Source organism: Cygnus atratus, chromosome 13 (genome assembly GCF_013377495.2).
Source record: "Cygnus atratus isolate AKBS03 ecotype Queensland, Australia chromosome 13, CAtr_DNAZoo_HiC_assembly, whole genome shotgun sequence".
NCBI classification, from domain to species: domain Eukaryota; kingdom Metazoa; phylum Chordata; class Aves; order Anseriformes; family Anatidae; genus Cygnus; species Cygnus atratus.
The window spans coordinates 1,001,925-1,011,895 of NC_066374.1; positions in this window are offsets into that span (position 1 = coordinate 1,001,925).

Below are 9,971 nucleotides of genomic sequence, written 5' to 3' on the forward strand. Positions count from 1 at the left end.
CTGGTTTGCACTACTAAAGGTTCGTTGTGTTGTTCCTGATGCTGCTCTAGGCTTAGGTAGTTTTGTATTTTCTATGGAAAGAAATAGCCTGCTGAATGAGTTTTACTGTATAATTTTCACTGAATGTAATTTAAAAAGGTTTCAGTATAACAGCTTTTTATGCCTCAAAGCGAACTGAGAACCAAGACGTCAACAATTAGTGGTCTAGTTTCATGTTATTAGATTTCCACCCATCATGGCAGCAGCGGTTATACTGCACTAACAGAGCACCAACTGTATAGAACAAAGCAAAGATAATACCTTTTTTATGGTGGTACCATAAATGCTTTGTCTCTGCATACCTTTACCATTGGAAGTGAAGAATGACATTTAAACACGTGTGAAAAGAGCATAATCTTACCTCCACAAGAGTTAATTTCACCTCCTCGTGACTGAATAGGAAGATGGAGACTTTTGTTAAGCATCTGTACTTTCTTCTTGATTAAGGCAGATTACAGACGCTTAATTGGAAGGGGTTTCACACCTATGGTGATACTGTTATTACTGTAAAATTAGCCAAGTGTAAGGCATGCCTGCATTCCTACAGAAGTAAGACAAACTTGCTCTTTCAAGGGGGCACAACTAATAAGAAAGGGGTGGGCTAAAAATGTGATTTACCAGGAAACTCTCTGGCCCCAAATTCCTAGAGGTTCACTGGTTTGTAATCCAGACATGGCTCAATCAAGGGACAAGTACACATCTTGATTTTCTTTTCTTTTCCATGGGCTTGCCCCTTTTTCTGTTAAGTGAAACATGCTGAGTGGTATCTAGAGTTATCTCATTTCTGTTACTTTTATTTGCTTTTCCTTTTTTCACTCAGTAATTTTTCAGCTTTTCAGTTAAAGTATATACATGCTATCACAGAGTAAAGAAGTTAGTTTGACATCTCTGTAATTTTAGTAAAAAATGGTGACAATTTGAAAAATGCATTAAAAAAATATGATGACCTAAAATCTGCCAGGAACATCCCAGTGTTTTTTAGAACTGCTGGGTGAAAATATTGCAGCAAGAATGGTGAAGAATGAGTTTCAGCAAAAGAAAAGGCAAATATTTAATGAAATATTTATGCAAAAATAAACTAAATGAAGATAAAATCAGAATATATTTTGCTTAAAAATTTGCTCTAAAACACCTTGGTGGGGGAAAAAAATCTTGTTTGATGAAGAGCTCTCTAGGGCTGGAAAAAATAAAAAAAAAAACGGGAGTTTTCTGCTGGTTTTAGCTGTCAGATAAGAGCAGGAAATTGAAGTCAAACACCTACATTTAGCAGAAAAAGAACAATGTGCTGAGTCCATCTGTAAAGGACCACCTGACATGGTCTGAGCGACAAAGGACTGGCACCCTGTCCTCACCATGTGCCAGCATAGGTTCTGGCTGCCCTGCTGCTGCTGCGTTGCTCCTCCCGGTGGGCTGGGGTCTCTCTGGTGGGCTGAGGTCTCTTCAGCAGGCAGGTGACTGCAGCCTGATGTCTGAAAATATTCCAGAACACATTCCTCTGTAAGCAAGGCCCTAAGGTGTTTTTTCAGACAGCCCTAAGTGTGCTTATGAATAGTTCGTAGTAAAAGCTTCCATGGAGAAAAAGCAATTAAATCTTACTGGCCCGGTGTTTACATTTTTTGGACTACAGGTTGGAAAGCCTGAGTGCAAATCATTCAGACACGGCTAACATCCTTGCAATAAGGGAATTTTTGATAAGCACTGGGCAAAAAAAACCATTTTTTTTCCTGTACTGCCAGAAGTGAGGGGATTCAATTGTGTTTTAGAGGGCAGTTCCCTTGGAAAAAGGCATGAGGTCCCAGGGAGCGGGGAGTCCGACCTCATCCAAGTGAGGAGCTCAGGATGAGGCTGATGCCGCCAAACACCATCAGGGTGCGTGGCCACCATCCCCACGGGAGTCATGATGACTACACACAAGTGAAACAGGACTCAGGTGTAAGGTACTTCATACCTTGCTTTTAGGAGCCGGTCCCACAGGGACAGTGGCCTTGCAGGTGCTCTTTACCTCAGTGGGAACTTGGTACCTATGTCAGGTAGGCCTGCTAGCAACTTCTCATGGGTGTTATGCCAAGTCAGGCAGCAGGTTTCATCTCCAGGTTCCACTTCTGCTTTGACACTAAGGAGGATGACACCTTTGGTGCCTTGAGCCTTTTCCTACTCCTCCTGGCCATTGCCACTCCAGCTTGGGTGTGAGCTGTGGGCCACGAGACCCGTAAGAGAGGCAAAGGCTTTCCTTTCAGACTCTGCATCTTGGTGCCAGAGGCATTTTTATTTATCTTAAAATAGAGTAGCAACCCACCACACGCAATCTTCTGCATCTTGTCCTGCTTGTTTACCTCAGCCCTGGCATGAGGGGGGTTCAGCCATGCTTTTGGGCCACAGCTTCCCAACCAACGAGGCTGCCAAAGCATGCCAGTCAAGGGGGAGCAGCTTTCTGCGTGTGTCTTTCTACACTTGTGTGACAGTGCTGGCTCTCATCTGGTACTGATCGAACGCAGTGACCTGGATGTATGTGCCTCCTCTGCATCATCTGGCCTCCATCCTGTTAGTGTCCAGCCTTTGGAAAACCCACTTGTGCCTTAGAGAAAGGCCTTAAAGAAAGGCCTTAAATGCACAGAGCCATGATAAGAGGAGGAAGAGCCTCTCTTGGCTTGGCCAGCTCAATTCCATTTGCTCTTTTCTCTCGCTGTATTTGATTTAGCCTGCAATCAATAGAGAAATGAAAAGGACGTGGGTTTAGTCCACCCACAGACTTTCACTGTGCCTCTTGGAGCCGCTGGCTCTGCAGGGCTCTGCTAACCTTCGCCACAGCATGCAGCATGGGACGGGGCTAACCAGCAGGCAAATGCTGGGTAGTCCTTGCCTAAAGATCGCTGTTCTCCAAAAACACTCGCTTCCTGTTATCTGCCGAGAAAAGTTTCACCTGCACAAGCTCTCACTACGAGCAGGACAGTTCTGTTGGTTTCAGTCAGAATGGGATTAGCCCTACAAATCATTTCACTAACAGTGTGGCTTGTGATATGATGATGCAACCTGGCAGTGAGTCCAAGACAGGTTTTCTTTCCTGGGCTGAAGTAAAGTAACTCTACTGCAGTCCTTCAGTGGTGTGAAAAGATACAGATTAATGAGGGAGTTTTTCAGTATCTGTTAGAAAAAAGAAATTTTATACATGCAGGTATTTTAAAATACATAAGCACCATGTATGTGTGTATATACTCATGCCATCAGTTGTTTTTTTAAAAGTAATTTTTTTTTTTAGGACAGAAATGTTGTTGTTAATTGTTCTTGTTGCTGCAGTCAGTGATGTAGGCCAGAAAAGCAATCTGTGCCCAAAATACTAAGGTAAAACTTTCAAAGAGTAGTTAGTATAACCAGAATTTTTTTTTTTTCTTTTCGTTGAGATTGTCTGCTTTGCTGTCAGCCTGGCTCGTACCATAAGCATGCAGTGAGATGCACGGCTCGTGTGCTCTATGCAAAGTGCTTGGAGTGGACGTGTGCATGTGTTTTTCTGTACTGAGAGCAATACAACATCACTGCTATGGATTCTGAATGATTTATGAAATGAAAAATCTCTCAGTGCAAGGGGGAACAAATGCAGGGTTGAACTGGACTATTTGCTTTAACATTTAGTTTAAAACTGGTTAATAAAGCACCTAGAACCAAAAAATTTAAGAGAAAAATATCTATTTGTATATTTTCCCTTTGTGCTGTTATAAGTGGACTTATCGCTTGAATTTCGAAATACTATACACTCCAGCTAGAAACAGGAATGTGCACACAGCAGTTTTATTTTGCCATGAGCAATGTTTGGTTTCAGGTGAAACAGTTTGCAAGTCACCAAAATTGGTACTAGCATATGAGGAGGTGAGCACAGTCGTAAAAGAAATGTGGATTATACAATAAACCGGTCCCATTGGGATCAAAGGCTATGTCCTGAATTCTGTATTTATGAAACTTCAGCACGGTGTCATTTCCCTCACCCTGTGCGTGGGGAGTGGTGCACTGGAAAGCAGAGGCTTCATTATAGACCAGAGGTTTATCCAAGGAGAGCAATTCAGTGTGTGCCTGCAGCTCCCATGTTCCTTGTTGGCATCACGAGAAGCGGCTGGGCACTGCTGAAACAGATACCAGACAAAATAAAAATACACAGACAAGATGGGCAGAAGACTCTTTACCCTGTGACTTTTCAGAGTTCAGCAAAGCCTATCAAAAAAAAAAAAAAAGTGAATATTTGAGAAGTGACGTGACTCCAGAGAATAAACACTTACAGAGGGGAAAGAATTATGGGTACCAAAGGGCTTTTTAACTTAACTCTGAAAAGTATAATGAGAACCAGCGGATAGAATCTGGAGCCAGACAAATTCAAATTGGAAACATGACCTACATTTTTAATAGTGAGTGTGATTAACCATTGGAACAAAGTACCCACAAAGTAGTGGATTTGCTCCTCCTGATGGCTTCAAATCAAGACTAGATGCCTTTTTGGGAGATAAGCTTTAGTCAAAAATAGTTATGCTTTAGTCAAACACATGTTAGGGGGCTCAGTATAGAGGTAATTGGAGAAATGTAATGGCCTGTGATATCCAGGAGGTCAGGCCAGATGGTATAATGATCCCTTCTGGTCTCAAACTCAGTGAATCTCAGAATGAATATAAATGCTATCATCTGGATGTGCATTTGAAATAATTGCAGGGAGAGATTAGACACGCAATTGCATATGGTTTGGAATTGATAAACTTTCCTCCCCTCCAGAACAAAAGCCCTTATTTATGCCTAATTACATGGTGCTGTTGTAATTCAGATAAATATCCATTAGGAACTAGGGTAGGATGTCAGCAAATCAATTTTAACTACTGTGCATGTGTGTCATGTGGAAATTTAGTTTTTAAAGCCTATATTCAACTCCAGACTTGCTCGCATAGGAATATATCCAGGAAGAGCTCCAGAGTGGACATTTAGTCCACCCAGAGAGTGTCATTATGTGATTTAGCCCTGTCGACTTTGAAGTTGGTTCAGCTAAATCATAAAGACGTGGAGGTCCTGGTCCCCAAAGCAGCTGGGTGCCTAATCCTCATGACTACCCGTGCATTGCCGAATTTTACGGGAAAGGGTTGTTGATAGAGTAATAGCGGAAAATAAAAAAGTGCAAGCTTCTATGAGTAGTGCTGTTCATGCTGACATTATCGTAAATGGCATCTCTGCTTGGGTAAGGCACATGCACCTGCAAAATAGCCAGCTGTTTCACTGCTTCTGGAGAAAGAAGTACAAAATAGTGACTGGTAAGAGAAACCGCATTAAAACGCAGATAACTTTTAATATGAATTTCATCATGTTATGTAGCTTTCAATTTTAGTGTTATCTTGCTCAAAAAACATTCAGAACAACTTCACAGGTAAGCTGTAAGGCCACGCAGAGGAAATAGCATTGTTAAAGTTCACTGAAATGTCATCATTTATGGTACGTGTGTGTTTACCTGTGCTCAGAGGACAAAAATTGATGAGTATAAAGAATTTCATTCATAAAGGTCCATAATCTTTCGGATTCTCAGTCTCCCCCATAACCAACTCCCACCAACAGCACCAAACATGCACTTCCCAAGTGATGAGAAAAATCATTTTTTCAAATTCTGAGCCCTGTACAGAACTCTACACAGCACCTAATGTTCCACTGCAGGAATTAATATTGCCAGGTGAGGAATGCTCCCCTGGGCTATCTATTTATTTTGAAGGGGTCAAAAGCCTGGATCTGCAACCTCCCTCACACTTACCCAAACATTTGGGTAGTTCTGTGGCAATTCAGTTTTATAGGCTGGCCTTCCTCTAAAGTGAGTGAGATGTGTCCAATTTATGCATCCTGGAGTATAAAGCTTGGAACCTGCACCTGAATCCAAACTTTATTTATTATAACTCTCTAACTTTTTTGTTTGTTTGTATGTTTTTGTTTTGTTTTTTGTCCTCCAAGCAGCACATATAGAATATCGCAAGTAACATGAAGGCTGCAGAAATGTATGCTAATGTGTAAACCTTAAGTCAAACTTTCCTTGGATTCTCCTTCTGTATTGATGCTCAGAGACCTGTAACACATTAGTTAACTGTAGCCTGCTTTTTTCAATCTCTCTTATTTCAGCTCAAAAAGGTAACATGATAATGGTGACTCTGCAGGTACTCTGTAGTATAACCTATGTTTTACTGAATCTCAGTATTACTTTCTTATTTGAATAGCAAGACTGCCTGCAAGTGCTATTCTATACAGTCGTTCTGAATATTTTGTTAGATTACACTAAAAATGAAAGTGACACGAAATAATGAAAATCATATTTAAAGTTAGATGTGTTTTAATGTGGCTTTTTGCCAGTTAATTCTTTTTAAAAAAACATTGCAATAGCTAGTGATTCTGCAGGTGCTTTTTCAGTACTTCTACAGAGATGGCATTTATGATAATACTGCTGTATCAGCAAAACTACCAATATAGATATTTTATTTTTTAATCTTGATTTAAAGGTCTTTATACAAGGCTTTCCTATGACAGTACTGCAGCAGCATTAATTTCGTAAAGGTCCTGAAGGTCTTTCTTATTTTCGGGCAATTAACAACATCCAAGAATTTTAATGATGCTTTGCATTAGTGTTATTATATCCAGAACTGTTACAAAATTCAACAATCTATGAAAATGTCACTGCTAGGTATGAAAGAAGCAGCTCATCTGAAAATGAAAACCAGCTCCAGTCTTTGCAGGTGTTCAACAAACTTGAAGTGATTTAATTTTGTCTTCTCTACCTCCACTTCTCAGGCACTTCTACAAGTTCCGGCACCTGAAATACCATCATATTTGATTTTTCTAGACAAAAGAAGTGGTTAGATCTAATTATTTAAACTTAAGTACAGCATTTGGTACTGTGCCATACGGAAAATTATTAGCTAAAATAGGAGATGAGTACAAAAATTGAAAAGTGGATAACAAAGTGAGTAGTAGGAGGAGAAGATCAGTTCTGAGGGAAGTAGTGAGTTTCCCAATCATCAGTCTTGGGACTGATACTATTTAACATTTTTTTTATTAATGATGATGGCATAAAAAATAAGTGTGTGCTACTGGAACTTACTGATGGCATAAGGGAGGGAGGTACTGTCACTGCAGAGACAAATAAATCTCTCATTTAGGAAGAACTGAGTGACCTTGAGGACTGGGATAAGATAAATTGGATGAGATTCAGAAGGATTGAGTGCAGGATCATGCAGCTGGATCTTATTAACCAGGTTTCTACTACACCTGGGTGCTCAGGGGAAAGAAATGACTAAGGTGGGGAAAGACACAGACCACACAAAGCAAAGGATTTTCCCTGGGGTAATGAAATGCACCAGTAACACTGTATGAAGCACAGGTTAGATTGCAGCCCGGATAGTGCACACTGTTCGCAAATGATTCACTTTACACCTGGGAAGCTACCAGAAAAGACGATTAGAGTGCCCACAGGAAGGGAGAGCCTTAAGTGTGGGAGGAGGTTGGCAAAATGAAGTCTGATGGAGGCCACTCTAAATACTGCATAGGCATAAGCTCCAGGCAGAGAAAACATCTATTTAAACTAAAGGACAACATTGGCACAAGAACAAATGAGTATAAATTGGTCATGAATAAATTTAGGATGGAAATCGGAAGCAGGTTTCCAAACAACGGAATAGTGATGTTCTGCAATTGCTTTCCAATGAGAACAGTGGGAAAAACAACAACAACAAAAAACCCTGAACTACTTTTAAGAGAGAGTATAATGAATTTCTGAAAGGGATTATATGATGTGTTTGGCTAAGATAGCAGGGAACTGGACTTGATGGCCCTAGAGGTCTGTTGCAGTCCTGTCTTTCTAAGCCTGTTTTTCAAGGCCAAGTAATTCAGAGCACTGTTAAGTGCCTCCTTTCCTTCATGTATTTTTTAGATAATTTTTCACAGTATGCTGCAAGCACTGCTGGACTTACTTAGTCAAGGACCAAAACTCTGTTGTCCAGCATATGCTGAATACTCTACAAACCAAGCAAGAAAAGGGAGTGTCCAGCATCCTACAGGGCCAGGCCTGGGCTGCTTAAAGAAATCATCAGTACCTTGTCCCAGAATCCAGCATTTCATTACATCTTAAAGCTGCATATCCCCGTAGACAATATAGCTATAAATGGATTTGTACAGAAACCCTGGCTTCAGGGTTTGGCCAGTGGACTTCTGTGGGTTCCTTACCCACAAAAGCAAAGTTGGGTGTTTACAGCTCTTTATTTTCAGTAATAGCTTCATCAAGCAGCTGGGAGGATGTAAGCTGGCCTGGTAGTACAGTGACTCCCTTATTAAGAGAGTTTCTCGTAGTCAAAAGTTTTATGGTTTTCTACATATGTTTCAGTTGAAATCTGATGAGTGGGAAAATGAGACCTGCAGCACTGGGTGACTCTGGCTGTTTTTCCTTTCCAGCTAACTACACACAAACTTTTTATGAAATCAGCAATTAATAACAAAAATAGGTTAAGAAATTGAAAAGTTAGATGAAATCCCCAAGAGTACAGGTAACTTAGAAAATGAGAAAAAATAGGCAGTAGATTCACAAGGGAACAAGTTCTTTGCTTACACCTTGTCACTATCCACATTAATCACATTTGCAGTAGGCAGCAGCTCTACTTTGTTGTGCAAATACTTTAACAGCAGATTTTAAAAAATGAGCAGGATAGCTGAATCCCTAGGTTCACATCAATGGGGTAATGAGCACTTGTGTTACCAGCCCAAAGAGCCATAAACATGGCAGTGGAAGTTTTCAGTCCCTCTTAAGCTGGGTTTTTCCAAAGCTGTCTCAGTCCTTTGGTATCAGGCAGGGAGGCTCACTGGGGTGTCCCTGCAGGGGACACGGTGACACTGGAGCTTGGCTGTAGGTGACTGGGATGCAGCACCCACCCACAAGCTGCCCAGTGACACAATGGCTGCAAATGCCCATCCCTCGGCGGGGAAAGCTAAAAGTAATTTGAAAAAGGTATTTTTAAGGGAAAACAGTATCAAAGGTCAGAAATGAAAGACATGAACTTCGAAATGGTCAAAGAGAAAATATTTAGATTGATTCAAACTTAAAAGGAGCAACCCTTATTTTATTCTTTAACTATTGTTTCTTGTTCCTGAAGTGTGTGCGGCTACAGAGAGTTTTTTTTTACCTATCCTAAACTTCAACCAGGACACACTGTTTGGTGAACACCCCAGTAAGGTGATCTTATTTTACCCGGTCCCGTCAGCAAGCTCAATTCAGAATGAATCAGTCACAAGCAGCAATCACTAAATCATTGTATTTTTAGTTTGGTCATCCTCATATGCCCAGCTGTGAGGACATGGCCAAACCAGGGATGAATTCATCCCTAACTATGTGGCAGCCTGGTGGGGCTGGCCTGGTGCAGGGGCAGGGCCACCTCAGCACTGCTCAGCTCCAGCAACACACTCAGTTGGGTGGAAATTGCTTTGGAATAAAAACTCACGTTTTCATCCTGTTTGCAAACAGACCTGTGTGCAAGCCCGAGTACAGGGGCTCTCAGGTGACAAGCACACTGAGGAATATATGTGTGACCACAGCAGCTGAGATAAATAGCTTTTGCTCAGAGGTGTCTGGATTTCGGCTGCCTGCATGTGCAGGTGACAGCAGTGCCGATGGCATCAGGAAGGATGTGTGGGGCCTCCCTGCCCACGCTCAGGCTGCCTGCCTCCGAGCAAAACCAATGAGCATTAGCAGTGGTTAAACACCACCAAAGCCTACGAAAATAACTCTTCATTAGGTAAATCAGTCAGGGTCAGCCTTTCTGGACACCAGGCCGGCTGCTGTGGAGCAGCGTACCTGAGGACTGAGGTGAGTGGCCTGGTGGGGCTGTGAGGCCAGCTTGCCATCTTTGGTTTCTTACCCCTGTGGATTTCACAAATAAGAGGTTAAAAAA